The 25,857-nt window shown below is 37.5% G+C and overlaps 1 protein-coding gene across 1 annotated transcript in view; it reads left to right on the top strand.

Annotated features, from left to right (window-relative positions):
• The first annotated feature begins 23,054 nt into the window (after window positions 1–23,054).
• LOC126976473 (ecdysone receptor) overlaps window positions 23,055–25,857 on the top strand; it is a 252,619-nt gene continuing 249,816 nt past the window's right edge. The window contains exon 1 of the mRNA XM_050824823.1: window positions 23,055–23,430. The gene's annotated coding sequence lies outside the window, so the exon portion shown is untranslated. The remainder of the gene's footprint in view (window positions 23,431–25,857) is intronic.

Below are 25,857 nucleotides of genomic sequence, written 5' to 3'. Positions count from 1 at the left end.
TAGATTCATTTATATATTTGAGTAAATTTTTGACACTTTTTTACCCTTATAAAGATTTTTTTTCTCTTTTACTGAGTAACAAATGGTTTCCTGGAAGAGATCACTATATAGTGATAAGGCTGCCATTTGCATCATATGATATTAAGATATGTATTTGTTAGTATTTAAATTATATTTTGTGAATTTAGAGTCAAAAAAGTGTATTAAATAAATTTTCTTACCTTTTCTTGCTATATCTCTGTTAGAGATGTTCTAAACCTGATCTTCCCGCTTATACCTGGGTTTTTTGAGAAGGGCGGTGATGGCTAAGTCGAAAATTACGAGGCTTAGAGAAAAGTCGTGAAAGGAGTCATGCCCTCGATTTATAAAAAAACAATAACTGCATATTTCGTTTTTTAAAATTTCTTGAACTTTTGACGTAAATCGACCCGAATGATTTTTCAAAAAAAAATACAGCCTGTATTATTGAACCGATGGATTCTGTTGCTGATAAGGATCAAAAAACAACCCTGTATATTTACAAGTCTATATTATCTATTTACTCGGTTTGAAACTTATGATCTATATTTAGCTTATAAATCTTCAATAAATTAAAATGAGCAGTTTTAAAGTTACGATAGTTTTTGTTCGCGCATTATTTAAATACCAGCTGACCCGGCAAACGTTGTTTTGCCATATAAAGTATAATTCACACGATAGTTTTATAAGTAATAAAATATTGCCTATATTATAGCCTGTACATCATTTTGTTCTATTGTCAATAGTTTTAGCAGCGCACGCAAAAATAAGTTTTCGATTTTACACCTGGTGTTACAAAATAGCAATTTTATTACGGATCCCTAATTTTGAAAAAAAAACATAGCCTATAGCCTTCCTCGATACATGGACTACCCAACACTGAAAGAATCATTCAAATCGGACCAGTAGTACCAAAGATTAGCGCGTTCAAAGAAACAAACAAACAAACAAACAAACACTGCAGCTTTATAATATTAGTATAGATTTCATACGGCGCGAAATGCCAGCGTGACGTCATAACATCGCGCGCCGATCGAGTGTAGTGTAGTGACGCCCTTCGGTCAATGACCCCGCTCCGAAGCGCCTTAACAATTTGATGATTCGGAAACTAATCACCGTATACATATTTTTATTGTTTTTAGTAAAGTTAAATAGTGTTTTTTCATAAGTCAAATATTAATGGTTATTATTTGATTTTTATGAATAAGATCTAAGTTTATTACGTGTTATTTGACAGCGTTCGCCCTTTCTTAGGCATCTTGTAGTAAGGTTGATGTATTTAGGACTAGTATTCTGTTTCAGAAAAAAAATGTTATTTGGAAAATATAAAACGTATACGCGCAAATTTCTTCTATATCATCACTGTCAAAAAATAATGTAAAATGGTGATTATTTCATAATTATTTAAAGAATAACGTTTTTGAAGTGAAATATCTTTAGCCTCGGTGGGCACTTTCCCTTCAATGACTGGCGCACGTGATAAATAAATAATTAAAAATAACTATAATTAATATACATAGACACTTTTTGGTGTAATTTCGTGAGTTCGCGTCACCGAAATGCTCATAGCAGTATATCTTAGTGAAATTGAATGAATTTAGTGAAAAGTTCAATGTGCATTGTTGAAATAAGGTTTTTGTTTTATTATTATATTATTGAAGCTAAGTATTAAAAAAAAAAAAAATTAATTATTTTATTGTTTTGCAACATTACGAAATTTAAAATTTTAATACCAAAACTTCTAAGTTTTCACTTCACGTTCTATCGGCAGTCAATTTTTATATAAACAAGTATTTTTGTATAAAGAAGTGGTATATGTCTTTTTTTTATGTAAATAAGGGACGAGCAGGACGTTGAGTTAATGGTAATTGATACGCCCTGCCCCATTACAATGCAGTACCGCTCAGTATTATTGAAAAAACCCATAAATTCTGAGCGGTAGTACAATAGCGCTCGTCAACTCGAGACATAAGATGTGAAGTCTCATTTGCCCAGTAATTTCTCTAGCTACGGCGCCCTTCAGACCGAAACACAATAACGCTTACACATTATTGATTCACAGCAGAAATAAGCGCCGTTGTGGTACCCATAATCTAGACGGTATCCTGTGCAATGGAGCCTCCCACTGGCAAAGGAGTGGAATACAATTAATGTAGGTAGGAACATTGAATAAATAACCTTATTCATTGAAAAGCGATACCTCATACGTCGTAATTATGTCTTTTATTTTGCTGGCTGATAAAATGGTGTAGCCATTCCATTTCAAGTAGCGAATGAATAGGGCTTTGTTCATTCCAAGCTTAAAGATTACTCGATGTTCTGTCATTTATTTTTTACAGCACTCGAGATACCAGAGGAATTTGAATGCATTTTTCAATTTAATAACTTAATAAACTAGCGTCGCTTTAATCATTGTGTTGTTGCAAGATATGTGTTTAGTGAATTAATGACATCGTTTTACTATAATTGAGGGCAGACGGGAAAGAGGCTCACCTCTTAGTTGATTTGGTTTCTCTCTTTTTGCTGCAATGAAGAGATACGTATTATCTGGTGCGGCTTTAAATTTTATTGTAAAAGCCACTAACAATGAGTTTCCTACCATCCTGCAAGATAGACACTATCATCATCGTCATCTGAATGACAATCGACAACCTGGCCTCATCCAACCTATTCCGGTTATCTTGACCAGATCATCGGCTCAAGTAGTGGGTGGCATGTCAACACTGCGTCTTCCGGTACGTTGTCGCTATTCAAGGACTTTACTGCCTAAAAGGCCATCTGTCCTTCGAGCTATGTGCCCTGCCCACTGCCACTCCAGTTTAGAAATCATCCCGGCTTTGTCAGTGACTTTGGTTCTCCTACGGAACTCCGCATTTCTGGTTCGATCTTTCGCAGGGAAACTCAGTGAATAGCCCTCTCCATTGCCCTTAGAGACCATGAGCTATCTCATAAGGGCCATGGCTAGCGAATGTCTTCGTTCCCTATGTACCCACTAGCAACAGGCACTGGTTAAAAACCTTCGTCTAGCCTACCTTAGACACGCTAAAGAATTTTGGGAAATTAAAAGAGACTGACCCGTTCAGTGCAGATTACTTATGTTGCATTTAGAACCCGATTCGGACAGTGACAGTTGATACATGACTAAGGAGAAAAGGGTGCTTATAATTGTCTTTAAGCACATTTTAGACTCCCTGCTATCAGACTGAGTATGATTTGTCCATATAATATGTGTATAGAATATCATTGACTTTTAATCATTATTAGATACATAGAAATACACAGATTTCAACGCTCATTGTTAAACATCCTACATGTGAAATATAGTAATATTCCAAACCTTTGTGGATGTGCATTTCAAGCTAAATTATATAAGAATAGAAAAATACTCTCCAAACATAGTTATATAACTACATTTAAGTGGCTATTAAAGAAATCACACGAGTATTAAAATGATAATATTCATATGAAATCTTGTTGTTGTTCAAAATATAACGAAGCAATTAAAATACATTTCATGGTCACAGCCAAAGCCCAAGGAACTTTAGCGGTTCCATAACCGTTAGTCATTCGACGCACAGATTATAAAAACACGAAGAAAGAATATTACGAAGGGCCGGCGGCATTCCGGTGTTGTTTTTGTCTATTTGATTACGTGATCGGGTCATTAGCCCAGTGCCGCATTTTGTATCGAATCGGGTCAAAAATTTGGGTTGAACTCGATTCATATCGTAAGGTTTATTCACCTTTCTAGGTCGCGCTATAACTTTATAAGTAATATTACGTTATATCGATAATAGGATTATTTTTTATGAATATTGTGAAAGTGCTATTTATTCAATGATTATAAATTTATGTAAATTGTTAATGATAATTTATAGTTGACGATCAGTAAAACTTAATAATATCAAAATCCGACAGCTTTTGGCTGTGTATTCTAGTAGATGATGTAAACTAGCTTTGTAACTCGGTTTCGCCTTCACAACTTTGTTTCCTTCATAGAAGTATATATAAAAAGGTATTAGAAGTGACTTATAGACCACCAGTGGCTAAGTAGTGATTTAGTATTCATCCATACGGGGGACGCCGAAAACGCGTAAGTGTGGTGTATTTTTTATTATTTTATTCCACTTCATTTACTTACTCAATTTTAGTAAGGCATAAATTTTATCGAATATATTTGCTGCGTCGACTATAGCATTTGTTATATTTTCCACGCGCGTTTGAATAGGGATGGAACCTTTTCATATTATTTACATTACTCCAGCAAGCAGTAGTCAGTATGCAAACAGTTCATTTGATTGGTGATTTTTGTAATCACGCTTTTCATAAAATGCGACGATATTTAACGAACTTCCAAGTGTACAGTCATTGTAGTTTGCTGGAAGCTGTTGTTCTTGCTTGTCGAAATTATACAAACCTGGTTTCATTGTATTTCTTAAAACATTAATAGGACAAATCTCAGGTCACAAAAGAATGACAGAAGCATTAGCATATCACGCTGAAAACACCGCGTAAGGCTATCCACCAGTGGGAAGCTCCTCTGCACAGGATGCCGGCTAGATTATGGGTACAACAACGGCGTCTATTTCTGCCGTGAAGCAGTAATGACTAAGCATTACTGTGTTTCGGTCCCAAGGGTGCCGTAGCTAGTGAAATTACTGGGCAAATGAGACTTAACATCTTATGTCTCAAGGTGACGAGTGCAGTTGTAGTGCCGTTCAGAATTTTTGGGGTTTTTCAAGAATCCTGAGCGGCACTGCATCGTAATGGGCAGGGCGTATCAATTACCATCAGCTGAACGTCCTGCTCATCCCGTCTCTTATTTTCATAAAAAAAAATCCATTTCAAATCATAAGTTTAACGTGGAAGAAACGTGCACGAAAAATGCCACACATTGAGATGGTATTGGATGTGATGTTAGTATCAGCGGCAGAAACAATGTAAGTAAGTCTAGATTATCATTTACAAGAACTTGAAAACTCTACAAGCATAATGAATATTTCTGTTTGACAGTTGTCACGTAGTAAATACACAATTACAACCAGTTAAATTAGTTTATTTGATAATATTAAGTTGTCTAGCGTAACTCGCATACTGACCCATTGGAGAAGGCTTGGTCTAAAAAGGAAATCCTACTTGCGCCCGCGCAACCGATATGAGTCTCGCGCGTGTATCAACCGACCATTTCAATTACCGCCTGCTGAATATAATTAACTATTGTTTGCTTTTCATTTATGTCAATTGAGATGTTATATTAGCTGTGTTTAAGCTCCGTATAATTCACGAAAAGATTCAGTTACCGCCTGTCGAGTGGTTAATGATCTACCTGTATTTGTTTTTGCAAAATTTTAATGATTAAGTTCGCATGAGTGATGTTTTTAAGTATCCCAAAACAAGATAATTTAACCAAATTCAAGGTTTTGTAAGATCTTTGAAGGTTGCAACAAATGATACAGTGTATATAGTCTGGCGAAAACAATTTAGCTTAAAATATGTAAAGTATAAAAAAATTCTTCACAGATTAATGATATTCCAGCTACTTATGAAATTCTAAATTAAAAACATCAAGTGACAATCTCGATAGCATACATATTTAACAGGTGTCTATTCTACGTGATTGTATGATTTTCTGTAACATGGGTATCGTGGTTTTTTTAAGTATTAGAAGGCAAACTGGGAAGGGGCTCACGTAATCGAAAGTGGTAAGGCAACCGTCCATGGACATCAGCAACACCAGGGGCCTAAAGGTGCGTTGCTGGTCTTTAAGCATGCTATAAATCGGTTCGTGAATCGTGATGCTCAGTACAACGCTTGAATCGGCGTCGTGTGTCGGGTCGTCTCCTTCCCTCAAATATGTGCAAAGGAAACGATGGCTGGTCCATTTCCATGCCCATGTCGTCAGCTAGTGAACTGGTGCTGCTTGTGGTGCCAGTTATAGTTAATAAATCATTGTATTTGTTGGGTGCGATTACTAATTTTGACAGTAATCGCGGCTAGCATTTTCACGAAGCATCCTTACACAAGCAATGAATTCAAGGTTTAAAGTTTGATTCATCCAATATAGGATAATTTATATTTTTACATAAAATGAATACATGTTTATTATGATTAACAGCCAGCAAAACTAAATGGCTTTACAAACGCATTTTGCTTAGCCTTAATGGCAACCAACCCTTTGAGAGATAATTTATAGGTAAGAAGTATACGACCGTTGGACTGTGTATCTCTATACAGATAATTTTTAAGTTTATATTTATTTATTTGGAAACAAATACAGATACATCCTTAAACATAAAGAAGTTAAAGTAAAAATAGAAATATGGACACAAAGATGTCTCCTTGAACAGTTTCACTAAGTACACTTAATATTCAAATTTACACTTAAATTACACTTAGTTGCAGACAACCAGTTAATAAATAAATCTGACATAGGTAATGCAGTTGTAGACATTGTTACAATTAAGATGAAATTACGTGATTTCTAACTTACTCTGTTTGTGTCAGGATTTGTTTTATTCTGAGTTTGTAAGTTTTAGAGGCACACGAAAACATATCCACATCATTAAATCTAGAGTTATGGAGAGCAAACATTCTGTGCAGTGGCGTAAATATACGTAGTTTAAATATGTTGGCAGTAATCTAGGAAAATAATCTACTCTTAGCGATTAAAAAGAAATATTTAAAATTACACTTAATTTATTACACCATGACGCACAGTAATTTATTACGACTTTCATAAAAACTAGACATTAAGTTTAATTGTTCAAAATAATAAAATCAATCAAGAAACGCAATAAGTTTCTTAATTACAACTCCAAAAAGTGATTTCGATGTGAAGGCTTCACCCGCTGATAAACAAATATTAGATCATAAATCAACTCCCGCATAATTAGAAGTTTACATTCTTATTTATGCGTGTTGATAAATCTTCTTATAACAATTCATTTTGGGTCCGGCGTGGGTGTAAGGTGGGTGCGCGCGAGGCGTTTTGACCTCAAAGGTGTTAATTGCAAAACTTACAAGACTGGTGGCAATTTGTGAATATAGCCTATAGCTAATTGGAAAAGTTGCTGAGTCAATGTTTTATTAATCAAAAATAAGTGGTCTATATTTATACAATGAAAATAGTCTTTCTTTGAGGCTCAATCACGCCTAAACCACTGATCGTATCGACATGAAACTACCACCATTCGATGCGAAATTTATCCTCAGTTTTTGAATTCCAAAGTTCCTTCATTAATTTATTTCCTTTTAAAATTCACGGCTAGCTTCTAAATAAAGTTCTGAAGTAATTTTTGGAGAGTTTATTTTTTTTTTTGTTTTGTTAAACAAATGTGATAGTGGACTTTTAAACCACTGCTAACCTTGAAAATTCAGTCAATAACTAGTGACTACCAGCTTAATCTATCCTAGACCCCCAATCCCAATGATCTTTAAGCATAGTCCCTAGACAGTTTGTTTTATTTAAGTGGTGGTTTATATGGCTTGTTAGCCATATCAAAATTTCGGTCGATCCGTCACTCGGACGGTTGCCTTAGTTGGACGGAACCTAAGAGACGCAGGTCCCGAGCGCCGCATCTATCATAAAATTTGTAAAAATTAAATTTATATAGTCCCTAGAGTCTGTGAAATTGTCAGCGGTCTAATTGTTGCGGTCTGTGAGACAACCCACTGACATATGGACCGACGGACCAAAAAGTCTCAGTCGTAGGGTTCCCATTAGTAACCATTTAGGCATGGAATTCTAAAAAGATAATTGATAATAAACTAATAGAGCAGAGACTCGAGGCGCTATGAAAGAAAGAAAGAAAAATAATTTATTTAAATAGGTCAAAATGAATCTTATGAATGTAAGAGATTTTATCACTATTTTGGAAAAGTTGAGCTTTAATAGTGTTCTTCTCAGAACACTATTAAATCTAAATTTACAGTTTCAGAAATTTTCAGTATGTTTTATACATTTACAGCCTCACAAATAACCTTGGCATAAAGTTATAAAACATAATATTTTGTAAACATTTTTCAAATAGACATTTTGCTTAAATTTATGATTGTTTTATTCGGACGTATAACCTTTTCCGCATTTATTTGTAAGGCATTCGGAAAGCTTCAGAATTATCATTCTATTGACAGTGTTGTCAGCGATATAGTAAACTTTTGATTTATTCTTAGGTATAACTTTATACCGAGTTTATTTGTAAGGCCAATACAGTACGTATCAATGTAACAAGCGCTATTTGGATGCCGCTCAGAATTTTAGGGTTTTCATGAAACCCTAGCAGCACTACATTGTATTGGGCAGGGCTTACGCTCATAAATAAAGTACTTTAGTGGATCAATACAATTTTGTTTTTAAGTCTGAAAAGGCAAGACCACTGTTTATGACTAACGCTGATTATAATAATAAAGTAGAAAAAACACCAAGCTTTCAGCCGATGATTATCTTCGATTACAACCTACCATATTCGAAGTTTAATTGTCGCGTTTATATGTTCCGTACTGATTTAATAACCAATATTATAACTCAACCCGAAAAGGTGGCTAATGGGTACGTTGAAGACATTAAATTCTTGTATCGATCGGTCAATGACTTACCAATATCCTAAGCTGTAGTCAGCCTTAATTTAAGACCCCGTTCGGATGTGAAGCGGTCCTGTACCCTTTATACTTGTTTGAAAAAACCGTGCCTGTGACTCATTCATAATTAATTGTCTACTTTTAAACGGAGTGAGAGATATACAATTTTATATTAATGAAATGATATTAAAATAAATACCCTTACTGTTTGCATAACTAAATTAAAGTTATGTACAACATTATAATTATAAAATTAAGACATGATTGCAAAATATAAGTAACACACTTAATTTTCTACTTTTAAAAACTTACTAATTTACCTATATCTTGACGTCTCATATAGTACAGTGTTCAATGACCCTGCGCAATGAGTTCCATGTTTCGGGTTCGAATCCCGGTAGGTGCATGCATACATTTATATGATGAATAGGTATGGATGTTTGTTTACGAGTATATTTGTGTTAAATATATCGATTTCTTGCATTAAAAGTATGTACAGGTTTTGTCTAGTTTGAGGCAAGATTATTTGTGTAAAAGTATGTAAATATTATTATAATATAATCTTTTATTATTAAAAATTAAAAGACAATTAGGGTATGCCCTTATAATTCACAATAAGTAATGGATTTAAAACTAATAGCGAATCGTCCATAAAACTGTCGGCCGATAGTTGTCTAGTGTGCGCACTCATCACAGACCCAACTGTTTAGTCGGGCCAGTGTGCGCACTTAACAGCCGAACTCAACCAAACTATCGGCCGATCGAAAGTCTGCAGTTTGCGGGGTCTCTAATAGTTTGCAGACGGTTCAGTTTGAAGGTGTAGCCCATCAATTTTTGTGTAGGCCAATACCGAATCGTTATAATGTGCGCACTCTCATACATCTTCATACTGATTAAGAAACCAACCAAACTATCGGCCGATCACAAGTCTGCAGTTTGCGGGGTCTCTTATAGCTACCATGATCCGAAACAAGTCAGTAAGCTAAGCCATACACAATAAGCCGCGTTTATCTGGTAAAAATACTCAGCTGACGTCACGGGCAGTTACTTGTATTTCTCTAAACTCATAAATACTGTTGTAGTCACACTATGGAATCAGTTATGACATATTCTTAAAGCTGGTAAGGTTTATGCCTCATTGTATACTTTGAAGAGCCTATACAAATATAGCACAGCTTAAAGCTCCTTTCAATAAAGTATTTTACACGCAGAACTGTTAAAAGGAATAAAGTTTGGAAAATGAAAAATTGCACACCTCATAATCTTATTTTCCACAATACAAAAGGTGAGAAAATATACTAGTAAAGTGCTGTAGCACATAGTATTTTCTTTGATTAATGCGAGTGTTACACATTTAAATAAAACACTTTTGAAAGGATTAAAACGCGTGTAATTGTAACTGTGTTTTTTACATTAGATTATTGCGTAAGAGTTACATTTTCATTTTTATTTTAGCTAACCCGACGTTTCAAGACCTTTCCAGATCAGACAGTGTTTTCGTTGAAAACTCCCAGACGGCTTATTTTTACGACACCTCCTTAATGCAGAATAAGCCCTGTACTTTCCCCGGGGCGTAAAAAGAAAAGGGGAGTCCCAGGCCCATGGGTGTCGTAAGAGGCGACTAATGGCTTTTTAGAAGTGGGAGAGTCACGCTGCCGTCTTATGACGTCAGCACAATCGGGCCAGACTCGTCCGGCTTAATTACCACACTCCACTCGCACAGAATACCGGCGTGAAATAGCGGCCTAGTGCCGCTATGTTTCGCATAGGTTAGTGTCGAGGACCGGAGGCCTAACCTCCCCCCCCCCCCCCCCAACAAAATATGAGAGCGGTCCGTAAAAAGATATTACCCCAGGAGGGTACCGGCTCTAGCAGAGCCGGAGAATCCCTCCCCGAGCACTCTCGCTCGGGCTGCCCTTCGCATTCTGGGGTGGGCACAGAACCGCTCATGACCGAGGACAAATGAGGCAGTAACACCACGGCACCCCGCTCCACGCTCAACGTGGACTTTTGCAATATCAGGGGAATTCACTCCAATTTAAACGCCGTCCACTACCACCTTGAGAAGGCGCAGCCGGCCTTGTGTTTCCTTACGGAGACGCAGATATCTCGACCTAGCGATACGTCATATTTAACGTACCGGGTACAAAATTAAGCACAACTTTTTGGCTCATGCCGGGGTATGTGTGTACGTTAGAGAGGATATCTGCTGTCGCCGTCTCGGCAATTTTGAGGGTAGGGACCTGTCTACTCTCTGGCTCCGCGTAGATTTAGACGACCGCGTCCGTATCTATGCGTGTGTCTACAGGTCCCATAGTGGTAACGCAGAAACCGATCATCTCATGGGCTGCGTTCAGGCGGCAATTGACGACGTGCTTGCACAGATCCCCTCCGCTGAAATCGTAGTCTTGGGTGATTTCAACGGGCACAATGCCGTATGGCTTGGATCACGTACCACAGACTACGCAGGGCGATCTGTGCATAATTTTGCATTGGCGTATGGTCTGTCCCAATTGGTTGAGTATCCAACGCGGCTCCCGGATGTGGATAGCTACGTGCCGTCCTTATTAGATCTTCTGCTGACTACACATCCCGATGGTTACCAGGTCTTTATCGACGCCCCTCTCGGAACGTCCGACCATTGCTGGTCAGGAGTGTAGTGCCTATCCGACGCCAACGTCGCAGACCACCAGCGACCCGCCGCGTTTGGCACTACAAGTCAGCAGATTGGGATAGGATGCGTTCCTTTTTTGCATCCTACCCTTGGGGCAAGGTTTGTTTCCCTTCGGATGATCCTAGTGCCTGCGCCATTGCAGTAGCTGATGTGATACTGCAGGGCATGGATATTTTTATACCAAGCTCTGTAGTACCGATCGGTGGCAGATCACAGCCCTGGTTTGATGCGTCAGTTAAAGCAGCATCTGACTGCAAAAAACAGGCGTATCGAACTTGGGTTGCGGCGCTGGGCACAAAGGATCCGAACTGCAAATTTCTTAAGAGGAAATATAACCGTGCCTCCAGATTTTTAAAGCGGCCAATCGCCCGTGCGAAGTCTAAGCTTATCGTCAAAATCGGCGAGCAGCTTTCCAGTTACCCGACCGGAACACGCAAGTTCTGGTCGTTGTCGAAAGCTGCTCTTGGTAACTTCAACCAGCCGTCCATGCCGCCGTTGCACATGAGGAATGACACCCTGGCCCATACGGCAAAAGAGAAAGCCGAGCTCCTGTGCGCTCTTTTCGCCTCCAACTCGACTATTGACGACAACGGAAAAACACCGCCGACTATCCCGCGGTGTCAGAGCTCTATGCCTGAAGTACAGTTCAGACAGAAAACTGTTAGTCGAGCTCTGTTTTCGTTGGACGTCAGGAAGTCGAGCGGGCCGGATGGCATTTCTCCAATCGTGCTTAGAACGTGTGCCTCTGAGTTGACGCCGGTGCTAACGCGTTTATTCCGGCACTCTTATTCCAAAGGCGTAGTCCCTGACTCATGGAAGTCAGCTCTTGTCCATCCGATCCAAAGAAAAGGAGACAGTTCGGATCCGGCAAACTACAGGCCTATTGCTATCACCTCCCTGCTCTCCAAAATCATGGAGAGCATAATTAGCCGCCAGCTTTTAGTATACCTAGAGGGTCACCAGTTGATCAACGACCGACAGTACGGCTTTTGCCATGGACGGTCGGCAGGTGATCTTTTGGTATACCTAACACATAGATGGGCGGCGGCTATTGAAAGCAAGGGGGAAGGCCTGGCAGTTAGCCTGGATATAGCGAAGGCCTTTGATCCTGTATGGCACAAGGCGCTCCTCTCAAAACTTCTATCATTTGGGCTTCCCGAGAGCTTGTGCAAGTGAACCCGAAGCCCGTGAATGCTGGAGTGCCCCAAGGCTGTGTGCTATCTCCTACGCTCTTTCTTCTGCATATCAATGACATGTTGGACACCTCCAACATGCATTGCTATGCAGATGACAGCACTGGTGATGCCGTATACACAGACCATGCAGGTCTCTCTCGGGAAATCGTCAACCAGTGCCGAGAGAAACTTGTGTCTTCTATCGAGTCCTCTCTCGAGAAGGTCGCGGAATGGGGTAAATTGAACCTTGTCCAATTTAACCCCCAGAAGACTCAAGTTTGCGCGTTTACCACTAAAAAAACCCCATTTGTCGTATCACCGCTCTTCGAGAACACTTCTCTTAAAGCCGCGCCTAGTATCGGAATACTGGGTCTCGAAATCTCGAGCGATTGCCAATTCTGTGGCCATCTGGAGGGCAAAGCCAAATTGGCTTCGAAGAAGCTGGGCGTCATCAATAGAGCACGGCAATACTTCAAGCCGGCCCACATTCTAGCGCTCTACAAAGCGCAGGTCCGGCCACACATGGAGTATTGCTGTCATCTCTGGTCTGGTGCACCCCAGTATCTGCTCGATCCATTTGACCGCGTGCAACGTAGAGCAGCTCGAATTGACGGGGACTCAGAGCTCTGTGAACGGCTGGATCACTTGGCGTTGCGTAGAGACGTCGCTTCATTGTGTGTCTTCTACCGCATGAATCACGGGGAGTGTTCCGAAGAGCTGTATAACCTGATTCCTGCCGCCGAATTTCACCTTCGCACGACACGCCACAAGTTAGGATATCATCCCCACCATCTGGATGTGTGGCGGTCCTCCACAGTGCGGTTTTCAAGAAGCTTTCTCCCTCGTACTACAAAGCTGTGGAATGAGCTTCCTTGTGCGGTGTTTCCGGGACGATACGACATGGGTACCTTAAAAAAAAGCGCGTACACCTTCCTTAAAGGCTGGCAACGCTCTTGTGATTCCTCTGGTGTTGCAAGAGAATGTGGGCGGCGGTGATCACTTAACACCAGGTGACCCGTACGCTCGTTTGTCCTCCTATTCCATAAAAAAAAAAAAAAACTTAACAAATTATATACTAAAACCTTCCTCGAGATTCACGCTAAAACAGCTTGAAAATAGGTGCAGTTTGTTTTTGAATTTATCGCGAACAGACAGACGCGGTGACTTTGTTTTATAATATGTAGTGATGTACCTGACTGATTGACTTGATATACGATACAATTAAAAATAAATCAATTTCAGTTTCGAGAAAACTGCTCTTTTTGACAAGTTGAGACTATAGCACTACTTCGCGCTTCGCTTATGAGGCGTGTAATAAATTTTTATGTATCTTAAATATAGGGGCAGCGGCAAAATTCATAATAATTTTCTTAATCGTATCGTACTTATCGCAAGCAATCTTAGCGTGTATGTACCGCACTATGTTCCTACAGCTAGTTCGTGTAGACAACGTTATCCTCAAGACACCAAGCATAGTTTCCGCCGGCGTCACCATTTGCAAAACGCTTATGAATTAAGTCATGCACCAAGCTTTGAAAGTAGCTTTTAGACTTGTGGTAACGAGTCTTTTGTTAATGTATTTTTTCGTCCACAAATTAAAAAGACGCGCCTGGATCTCCATAAAGGTTTGTTATAACCATAGCCTTACAACATAGTGGCGTATTAACAAACAAAGCAAGCGAGAGACTACTTTCTAACGCATTTTTCCCAGTGCTTCCAGGCAAATAAAGAATAGGGAATTCCAAGGCCCAATAAAGGTGCATAAGAGCATTTACCAGGGATGCTACTTCGAACAGAATTCCGGCTAGATTATGGGTACCACCATCTTTTGCCGTGAAGATGTAATGTGGAAGCATTATTGTGTTTCGGTTTGAAGGGCGCCGTCTATCTAGTGAAATTCCTGGGCAAATGAGACTTAACATCTTATGTCTCAAGGTGACAAGCGCAATTGTAGTATTATTAAAAATTAAAAGACAATTATGGCATAGTGTCCCCTTACAATTCACAATAAGTAATGCCCTCTCGAACTTTTTTTTTGCGCCCAAACAAAGGGAAAGGGCTACCCTCCAGGATAACGACGGGAGGGAGGTGGTGAATGCTCATGCATACCAACGCAGCCTAAGTCTGCGTTGGTTATGTGGGACTCACGTAAAACCTAGGTGCCTACCCACTAAACACCACCTGAGGTTGGCTTTGGGCAAGTGCCCTCTAAGCTTTCATCGATGGCGACCTTCTCTTGGGGAGAGAGAGGCGCAAGCGGCACTCCCTATGGAGTATCCGCTGAGATAGCCCTCTCGAACTTAGCGCTCTGGCTTATATAGGGCACGACCGTGATGATGCTACCAACTGTTAGTTGGCACTGCTGCAGTGCCAACTAACTTACACGAATCAAGTTAACTAAAGATCTAAATATTATATGCTATTATAGTTATTTCGAATCATAGTGATAATTATATTAAATAGTTTTTAAATATTAACAGTAGTTAAATAAATGTAATTATTATTGGGGATATCTTATGACAGTTCATGACGTTGGCAGCGGTTGTTAACACTAAAGCTGACACAGCAATATAGAAAAGGTAAGCGAATATGTTGTTATTATTACCAATTTTGATTGATAAGTGGTAAACATTCAGTAACGCTTCGCACTAACTCCTAAGTACTTTAAATATTAAACTACCGCACAAATTGATAAATCAAAACATGGTATATTCTAAATCAATGGTTGTAATAATCACCATTTTTAGGGTTCCGTAGCCAAATAGAAAAAAAACGGAACCCTTGCAGATTCGTCATGCTTGTCTGTCTGTCCGTGTATGTCACAGACAGTTTTTCCACGCGAAACTATAAGAACTATATTATTGAAACTTGGTAAGTAGATGTATTCTGTAAACCGCAATAAGATTTTGACACAAAAATAGAAAAAACATTAAAGTTTTGGCGTTCCCCATACTTAGAACTGAAACTCAAAATTTTTTAGATAGGTTCTGATAGGTCCTCAAAAATGATACTGAGGTAATTTTTTTTCTAAACTGAATAGTTTGCGCAAGAGACACTTCCAAAGTGGTAAAATGTGTGTCCCCGCTGTTACTTCTAAAATAAGAGAATGATAAAACTAAAAAAAAATATATGATGCACATTACCATGCAAACTTCCACCGAAAATTGGTTTGAACGAGATCTAGTTAGTATTTTTTTTAATACGTCAAAAATAAGTCATTATGTTACTTGCTCCTAGGGAACCATTCATTGGCGAGCGCGACTCGCACTTAGCCGATTTTTAATGTATAAAAGGAAAAACAATTAAGAAGTAATTTTTGATAGTCATTCTATTTATATACCCTCTTTAAAGGGTGTATTTGCATCGCTCCGAGAACTAGTAACTCCTTTTTAAATAAACCGGTTGGACTGGCCCGATAGTTGGCAACATTGTAAGAATAAACTTAAATACAGTTTCGTTATTTATTCGCTTTGCCTATTCAAAATTTAACTTGGTTTTTATACAAGCCGGTCTAGGCCGTAACATAATCAAAGCATTAAAAGTATTTGATTGCTCAATTAATTTAAATACCGTAAGATGCCAATTATTTAACTTACCTACAAACTTGAAACTTGTATGGCCATAACGTTAGCGGGGGTATTAACTCATAATATGGAATCTCAATTTTGTGTTAATCTTTTTTATGTATTTATTATCATACTAGCTGCCCCAACAGACGTTGTTCTGTAGATAATAAAAAAAATATTGTTTTATAGGAATTTGCCAAAAATATTTCAAAACATCAAGAATTATTTCGTAAATGCTCCCTGTTGTTGTTTCACAGCGGAACTGTCACACCGTGCGTCACTAATTTCTCTCATAGACAATATGTCCATACAAAACAAATATTGAAAATAAAAATAATTATGGATCCCAAATCGAAATAAAAACTATCCTATCTCTCAAGTTGGACCAAACTGTACTCCATGAAGTAATCCCCATTAAAATCCGTTTATTAGGTTAGGAGTCCATCGCGGACAAACAACGTGTCACGTAATTTATTTAATAAGACTAGCTGCCCCGACAGACGTTGTTCTGTAGATAGTAAGAAAGAAACTGTTTTATATTTCAAAACATCAAAAATTATTTCGTAAATATGCTCCCTGTTGTTAGAATGAAATTGTTTCACAGCGGAACTGTCAAACCGTGCGTCACTAAATTCTCTCATAGAAAATATGTCCATACAAAACAAATATTGAAAATAAAAATATTTATGGGTCCCAAATCGAAATAAAAACTACTACTACTGTGGTTTTGAAGGAGCTTTCTTCCACGTAGTACAAGGCTGTGGAATGAACTTCCTTGTGCGGTGTTTCCGGGATGATAGGACATGGGTACCTTCAAAAAAAAAAGCGTACACCTTCCTTAAAGGCCGGCAACGCTTCTATGATTCCTCTGGTCTTCACTTAACACCAGGTGACCCGTACCCTCGTTTGTCCTCCTTTTCCATAAAAAAATATTACTTCTATAATTACTTAATTGATTATTATTACTGCAGATTGATAAAAAAAACTAATATAATATGTCACTAACTGCAATTGCTTTAAGACGTTTTTGTGACCTTGCTATCTCTTTTACCTGTCACTTTGCGTAGGGATATAAACCATATTATATTTTCCTTTTTTGTGCAGGAAGTACATCAGCTGAATTATTTTATTCTATGCAAGTTGTAGAACTCAACACACCATTTCCTAGTGTGTTAAAATTCATTATAAGTCCAGCAAAGCAGTTTGAAGAGTTGCCATTGCAAATCTTACTTGCATGTGTGATTCAATTAGCATTTGATGCAGAACTTTTAGGTAATACACCCTGATAATAATATTTTTAGGATCTTTTATATGTAATTTATTACTTACCCGTAGGAGGCTAATTCGCACAAGATGCCGGCTAGATCATGGGTACCACAACGATGCCTTTTTATGCCGTGAAGCAATAATGTGAAAGCATTATTGTGTGAATGTGAAATTACTGGGCAAATGACATACTTAACATTTTATGTCTCAATGTGACGAGCGCAATTGTCGTGCCACTCAAAATTTTTGGGTTTTCCAAGAATCCTGAGTAGTACTGCATTGTAATGGGTAGAGCGTATCAATAACCATCAGCTGAACGCCCTGCTCGTCTCGTCCCATACTATCCGATAAAGGTGGTACAACGACGAGGAACACATTTTCTCTCTCCTTGATTGTGAGGGATAGTTCGTGCCAATCATCATAATTTGGAAGTAGCTACAGCTAAGTAAGAAGTTTCACCGACCCTATAGTGTCGGTGTCTAAACTTCTGCATCATCAGTCGTTTTAATAACTGGAACAACCTTAACATGGTCTTCCCTCTTACTTCTGAGGCATTTATTTTTCTCAAAATTGATTCCTTTAGAATTCTTTTTGATGTCATTTCTTATACTACTAGATACTACTACCGCTTCGGAAACAAATGGCGCTCTGAGAGAGAAGAAGCGGCGCAAGAAACTCTCCCAGCATTTTTTTTTTGCGCTCTTTTCAATAAAAATATACAATACTGTACAGTCATTTCTATCGCTATAAAATAATCACAATCTAGTCCCAGGCTGTCCGATCATTTAGATATTCAGCAGTGGAGTAATAGGATTTACGACAGAGCCATTTTTTATAAAACATTTAAATTTATTTATAGATAATGCCTGAACAGTGGCTGGGACTTTATTGTAGAAGTGTATACATTTTTAATACACCCTTAAAGCTATTATGTATCTTATGAAGCCTACTAGAATTAGTTAATAAGTCATAATCACCTTTACCTGCGAGCTGTAGCTGATGAATTGTATTTAAAATATAGCTACTAAAGAAAAAAGAACGCAAAATATACAAAACAAAATATCACGTTATTACGATGAGTGATGGTTGCTAGGATAATTCTCATGAATCCCTAGAGTCAAAGCAATATCGTTAATTTTAGTTAGTCAATAAAGTTTATAAGATTTCACAAAAACCGCGCCGTAGAATCGACGAAGGTTAGTATTGAGGTTAGTGATCTAGGGTTAAAAAAGGATCGTGTGGTTTTATGAAACCAAGGTAAAAGTGAAACTTTTTTTCACTTTATAGACATTTAACTAAAAAAAACTTTGGAATAATATTCCATTAAGGGCTATATATTAAAATCGCTTTATCAATCTTAATTTTATACTTGGAAAATTGGAATGATAATGGGAAATAATAAATACAAACAAAATAGCGTGGAGCACTGTCACAAATGAGTAATAGTCTATACACTACACGGTCAGCTGCTGTGAACTATAGGCGCCGCCCGACCGTCACGCGACATGCAACACACAGACGAAAAAGTTTGAGACGATGTAATAAAAGTTTCACTTTAAAAAGTAAAAAACATTTTTGAAGATGACTTGAAATGCGTCATGTTTGTTTTGCGATAAGAATGATACATTTTTCACAAGTTTGATGTCGCGTGTCGGTGACAGCGCGTAAGAGTGCATCTCTCAAACGTCATTTCAATGTCACATTCGCAAAAGAGTGCCAAAAATAAAGAATGAAATGTGGAGTGACTAAAAATATCAGTTTCTATTTCAATACAAATATTTTTTTCAGTTGTAGCGATTTGTTTCTTACGAGACGTCGCGTCTTGAAACATACACGTATTTATAGTTGCATGAAAATATCTGAAAGATTTATTAATGTTCCAATAAGAAACATGTTTGACTTAAAATCAAGACTTAATTAATAAAGCCAAGTTTCGAAGAAGCTGGGCGTCATAGATAGAGCACTGCATACTTCAATCCAGCCCACAATCTACATGTGGAGTATTGTTGTCATCTCTGGTCCGGCGTACCCCATTATCAGCTCGTACCATTTGACCACGTGCAACTCAGAGCTGCTCGAATTGTCGGGGATCCAGTGCTCTGTGAACGGCTAGATCACCTTCTTCTCCTTCTTCACAGTCGTTCCCTTATTGCTGAGGATCGTGACTCCGCTTAAGTTCGTCTATAGCTTTCCTCCATCTGTTTCGGTCTGTCGCATGGTGGAGTGCGATGCTGATGGGTTGGTTAGTCTGCTTGGATATTTGGTCAGACCAGCGTTGTGGGCTCCGGCCTCTTGGTCTCTTCCCCTTAATTTTCCCGGTGACCTTCAAACGTTCAAGGTTATCATCACCGCGTCGTGCAATGTGGGCAAAGTATCTCATGATCCGCTGCACACATGTAGTGGATAGACGTGGACTGCTCCCTATTTTTAGCTGTTTAAGGATCGAGGCGTTAGTGCGGTAAGCCGTCCATGGTATCCTTAGCATGCGGCGCTAGCACCACATCTCAAACGCGTCAATCCGTTGTCTGTCAGTCGATTTCAGGGTCCAAGTTTCAGCTCCATAGAGCGCGATGGGAAAGACAAGAGAGCGGACCAGGTGAATTTTCGTCCGATGGGTGATATTTCTGTCCTTCCATACCTTGCTTAGCTGTGTCTAGATCACCTAGCGTTGCGTAAAGACGTCGATCTATTGTGTGTCTTCGACCGTACATGAGGAGTGTTCCGAAGAGTTTGTTTGACTTAATTCCTGCCGCTGAATTCCACTTTCGCAAGACACGCCACAAATTACGATATCATCCCCACCATCTCGATGTGTGGCTTTCCCACACAGTGCGGATTCCAAGGAACTTTCTTCCACCTACAATCAAGCTGTGGATGGAGCTTCCTTGTGTGTTTAAATGGGTACCTTCTCAAAGGTCAGCTTCACTCCCTTCTCCTGTGATTCTTTTGATGTTGCAAGAGAATGTGGGTGGCGGTGATCACTTAATATCAGGTGACCGTTCGCACGATTGTCCGACTCTTCCATAAAATATGACTTTCGAAAAAGGTTTTAATTTTTTTTCTCTTCCAATTAATATTTTTAGTAGGTAAGTTCTATTATTAATTATTATTATATTAAAAATGATTCCTACGTAAGGAGAAGCGGGGCATGACAACAAAATTAGTTAATTTTCTAATATTTTATGTGTAAACTAGCTGACCCGACAGACGTTCTAACATCTAACATAATTAATAAAATACTGTTTTTTTTTTTTTTAAATTTGACAATAATATTTCATAATATCTAGAATTATTTAGTAAAATATGCTCCCTGTTGGTTATAATGAAGTTGTTTCACAGTAGGAATTATCAAGCCGACCATCAATAAATTCTCTCATAGAAAATATGTCCATACAAAACAAAAATTGGGAATAAAAAATCTCTCAAGTTGTACTCGATGAAGTAATCCCCTTTAAAATCCGTTCATTAGCTTAGGAGTTCACTGGAAACAAACACCAGCCTAGTAGTCTTATCGATGAACATATAACTTAGCTTTCATTAAGTTTATTCTTATAACTTATTTTAAATATTATAGTCAGCAAAACTTGCAATACGAGAGTTTAATCAGATTCCGACCTTTGAAGTGAGAGTATGCTCTGTGTTTGAAAGTTCCTAAGTTGGTTCTGGAATGCTGTAGCCGGTTCCCGTGATAATAAGTACCTACATGGACGTTCAAAACATAAAATAATGCTGGTGTGTGCTCAACCACACCGCAGAAGTGAAACTCCACCTTGTATCAACACGAGCTGATTTTAGAAGTTCGGGCGTTACTTAGAAGAGCGTGATACCTCAGTCTCATTTAATACCCACACAACAACAAAGCGCTCAGCACACCTAAAGAAGTTTTCACATCAATATTTTAAAACTGAACCTTATAATTAATATCTTAGATCATTTATACGTTGAGATAGAGTGTGTCAGCTGTGACAATGTCGAAAAAAATTGAGGTTAACGGTGAACCTCTATTTTGAGGCATGCACGCGCTCGAACACAAAGTGACAAATCGCGAGTGTGCGACGTAGCTTGTAACGCACACTAAAGTAATAAACTTGGCCTGTTTTTATCGGTTGTCTAGCAGCAAGCGGCTCTATTTATATATATTATCTTAAATTATTATATTTACTCTCTTGCTTATCAAATTTTTTTAACAGCTGAATATCTCACAAAGTACCAAATTAAAAAGCAATGTCCACTCAAAAGCCTTTGCATAATCAAATTCGAGATGTAAAAAGGGGTCAACAAGTCAAAAAAGTAATATATTACAGAACGCAAGTTAATATCCATAATCTCTGTCTACTTCTCAGGAATATTGTAAGTATGTTATAAATGTATATTAAACTTGATCATAAAAATAACTAAAATTAGTCGTGATTTTACGTATTAATTAATTATTTTTATAAGTAGGTATTAAACGTTATTATAAGTGTGCATTACACGTTATTATAAGTGTGTATTAAACGTTATTATAAGTATGCATTACACGTTATTATTAGTGTGTATTAAACGTTATTATAAGTATGCATAACACGTTATTAAAAGTATGCATTAAATTATTATACGTTACTATAAATATGTATTAAATGTTACTATAAGTATGCATTAAATGTTATAAACGGCCGTTCCCAATATTCAGTCTATCTCTTACTTGAGATATAAAACGTAACTATCGTTGACTTTTCTGTCCCAATAAACTTATCGATGGTAACTCACCTTATCCGTACTGCTGTCTGTCAATGGGATGACGTATAGCTTAGCAGCGATAGAAGTTTGTATGGAAATTGCAATTCGCGCGTCCAAATATAAGGCGATAAGAATGACTGATCAGGTATATCGGGACAGCTTCAAATTATTGACGGCTAATTGCTGACAGTAGAAGGTAGTAATTTATCTATATCTGTAGATAGTATATTGGGAACGGCCGTAAAATTATGCATTATACGTTATTATAAGTATGTTTTAATCGCTGAAACTATCCTAAATTTTTGATTATTGTCAGGTAGAAGTTATATAGGAATGTTCATTATTATTATTATAATGGTCAAAGATCAGCCACTAAGCATAATTTTTTGTGAATTTAACGAACGTCACACCTTAGATAAATTATAGTTACTACTTATATCTGGCGATCGTTTGTTCCATAAGCGTAACCTTGAGCGTCTCGAATGTAGAGTCTGGTTACTAGCAAACTAGTCGCTCTGTGAGCAACTCTAGCGAAGCACGCGGTCGCTCGCCCTCACTACCGCGGCTATTATTAAACGAGTTCATTGGAACATCTATTTGCGCAATTTGTAGCATCGCACCTAAACCATTCCGTTGACCTTACACCACGTATGCATTCTTGTTTATCATCTGTTCCTGACACAAAATTGAAACAACGCGATTTGACTTTGACAGCTAATATTTATGATGACTTGTATAGAGTTAATATTAAATTTATGGTGATATAACGTATGAATGTGTACAGTCTGGGTAAACATGACATTATACGTAAAAAATATTCAGTGCAATCGTAACTGTCCCGTTCTGAGGCACATTTGGGTGTGTGTGTAGCGCATGCGCTGTCGACGTCAACTCCCGATGCCCATTCAAATGTGTAACAAATTCATCTTGTGAGACGTTTTCAGTAAATATTCAGATTAGCTTGAGTTTGACTGACTATTTAAAATTTAAAATGTGCGTCGCTTATGGTATATGTGCTCGGTAGAGGCGAGCGTATAGCGTGTAGAGTCGAGCATCGGTGTTGTGTGCGTGAGGTTGTCTGTGTGAGTGAGCGAGGCTCGTCGCGGCGGCGCGAACATTCAGTCGACAACCGGCGACCGCGAGCCAACCGCGTTGTCATACTGTACTTCCTCGCTCCATCCATCCAAGCAGCCAAGCAAGGGTTCGCGTGAGCTCCCGCCGCGCCCGCGACTAACCGTGTCAGTTCCTCTACCCGTGTGGTGTGTGACTCCGGCCGACCGGGACCAGCCGGCCACGTGCTGTGACAGTGAAATCGTGGTTCCGATTGCGGATGTGCAGTGATGGATAAGTAAGACAAGCGCTACGCGAACAAGTTTCGTGTTATTTTCGGAGTAGCAAGTGTGGATCGTCAAAATTGAGCCCAAACTGTATTTAGGTTGGTACCTTTGACTACTAACGCTCTAAGATAGTTAAAGAGGGTGCAGACTGCCTGCTGACATACATACGTAACTTTCACTGTATATTAATAGCATTCCAGTTGGAAAGTGCCAGCCATAATAATCGAAGAGGACAAACTAGCTTGTACGCTAGCGATAGCGAGCCTGCAATTCTCTCATTAATATTTATTTAACTTGAACTATGTATAAACTTTACTATTGAATTAAATGTTCGAAAAGTGAGTCATATTATTGTGACTGCATTCTCCAAATTTCACTTATCAAAACAAAATAAGTCTCTACAATTTTGTTAATGTAGAGTTTCGTGTCATGTTATAAAGTTTTAAGTTTATGTTGTAAGATTAAAACCATAGTTCGTATTGCAAGACATGCCAGGTCAATAACTTTATTGAGTGTATAGAAACGTAAGCACTATTTTAAATTGAATTACCTTCGTATCCACTACTGGACAATCCCTCTGTATAAAAATATATAAAGCGTATCAGATATCAAGTGATGTTGAATGTTACGTTTTGTATTTCAAATAATCTTAATATAATTAATTTATATAAATTAGTTACTAGTTAGTGACCGCGACAGGAGCGTTTCACCTTTTATATGTAAAATTTAATATTTTTTATTGTTAATAATTATGAGTACAAGTTCATTCATACAATAATTATTTTGTTTTTCTCTATTCCTATTATGAAATAATGTTACAGCACAACTGTCAAACTGTGCGTCAAAAAATCATCACAGAAGATTACATACAGACGATTTGAAACTAAATAAAAATAGTTTAAAAAAAAAAACTAAAAAACAAGCTCACGTTGAACATTTAATAGTTGAAATTCAAAATGAACATTAATTCCTGACTTATGGACGATAGATGAATAAATTATATAAATTTACAAAAATCTTATTTTGCAATTTGAAAAACTTAATAATTCTATCAATGTGTATTTTCATCGGTCCTTGATAAATCTACGAAGTTTAAACTAAATTTGACCGTTTAAAGTGGGTTAAAATCGCACCCAAATGAGTCGGTTACAAACAAATATACATACAGTTGAAGCTAATTAAAAGCATGTAAAAATATTAAAGGTCATGAATCGAAATAAGAAGTATCCATCTCTCAAGTTGGATCAAACTACGAAGTGTGCAAAATTTGATTAAAATAGTACAGTAGTTCAGCAGTTCATCGCGGAGAAATAAGAAGACACGAAATTTTTATATATAAAGATTAGAAACTAGGAATTTATAGCTGGAGTGGTAATATTATACAAAATATGTTTATTTCTTCCAAAATAATAATGCTTACTATTTTAAAATATATGCAAATAAGATAGTTTTGTATTTTGTTTGATATGTTTTGTTTTTATTATTTGTAACAATGTTATATTCAAATTCAAACATTTTTATTCAAAAAAGATATAAAATCACTAATTGAACATTAAAAACTACCACCCATTCGAAATGGTGTGCCTCAGACCTGAGAAGAACGGGCGCAAGAAACTCAGCGAGGTTTTTTTATACTATTACTACAGATAGGAGTTCAAACTAGAACCTGTGTAATTATAAATTTATTTTCTACTTTCTTATAAATATTATTGGGACTTAATAATGTATCATGTTTACTACACTTAAATACTAATACTACAATAATAATGTAGAGTTTAATATAATAGTGGTGATACAAATAATTTTGTGTGTCAATGGCTGAACCTCATAAATTCATAGTTCATCGTAAGGGATCACCACTGCAGAGGTACATAAGAGGTAATTAAAACTACCGCCGAAATTCGCAACCCGCACTTAACCTTTTTTCGTGTAGGGCGGCTGGATACAATTTATAATTTATTAATTAAATACTCCAGCAATGTGCTGCAGATACCTGTGGGAAATATTCATTTAGTATTAAAGTTTATTGCTCACTAAATACCATAAAAAAGTATGTGTGTACTTATATACGCAAGCATTCTTGCTTTTTGCTAAACTTTTTTGGCGTAAAAAACAAGAATCCTATTTTATGTCTGTAGAAATAATAATATTGTAATAAATAAGGTATTAAGTACAACCAATGAAAATATTATATAACTAAAATTACGAAAAAAATATTATACAGCGTAATTTAGTTAAATAGCGTTTCATAAAATTATAAAAAATGTTTTTATTTTACAGCTTTTACTAAAATTGTTTATATTTAAATAGACACATGAGTTAAAAGAGGCTTATGTTAGTTAAGTATTATTCAAATGGTCTAGTTGACCAGCTAACGTCAGGGTGTCGAGTTTTGGTGTCGGTGTGCGTGCGCATCGAAAAAACCTCAGATATTTTTCCCTAACGCCCCATAAAAAGTAAAACTTGAATAAAAAAGCAAGTACTTATTCCAAATACAATATTTATATTTACACAAATGATTTAAG

This window comes from Leptidea sinapis, chromosome 41 (genome assembly GCF_905404315.1).
Source record: "Leptidea sinapis chromosome 41, ilLepSina1.1, whole genome shotgun sequence".
NCBI classification, from domain to species: Eukaryota; Metazoa; Arthropoda; class Insecta; order Lepidoptera; family Pieridae; genus Leptidea; species Leptidea sinapis.
The sequence above is the reverse complement of the archived record's forward strand: the minus strand, read 5'-3'. Positions and strand labels throughout refer to the sequence as shown.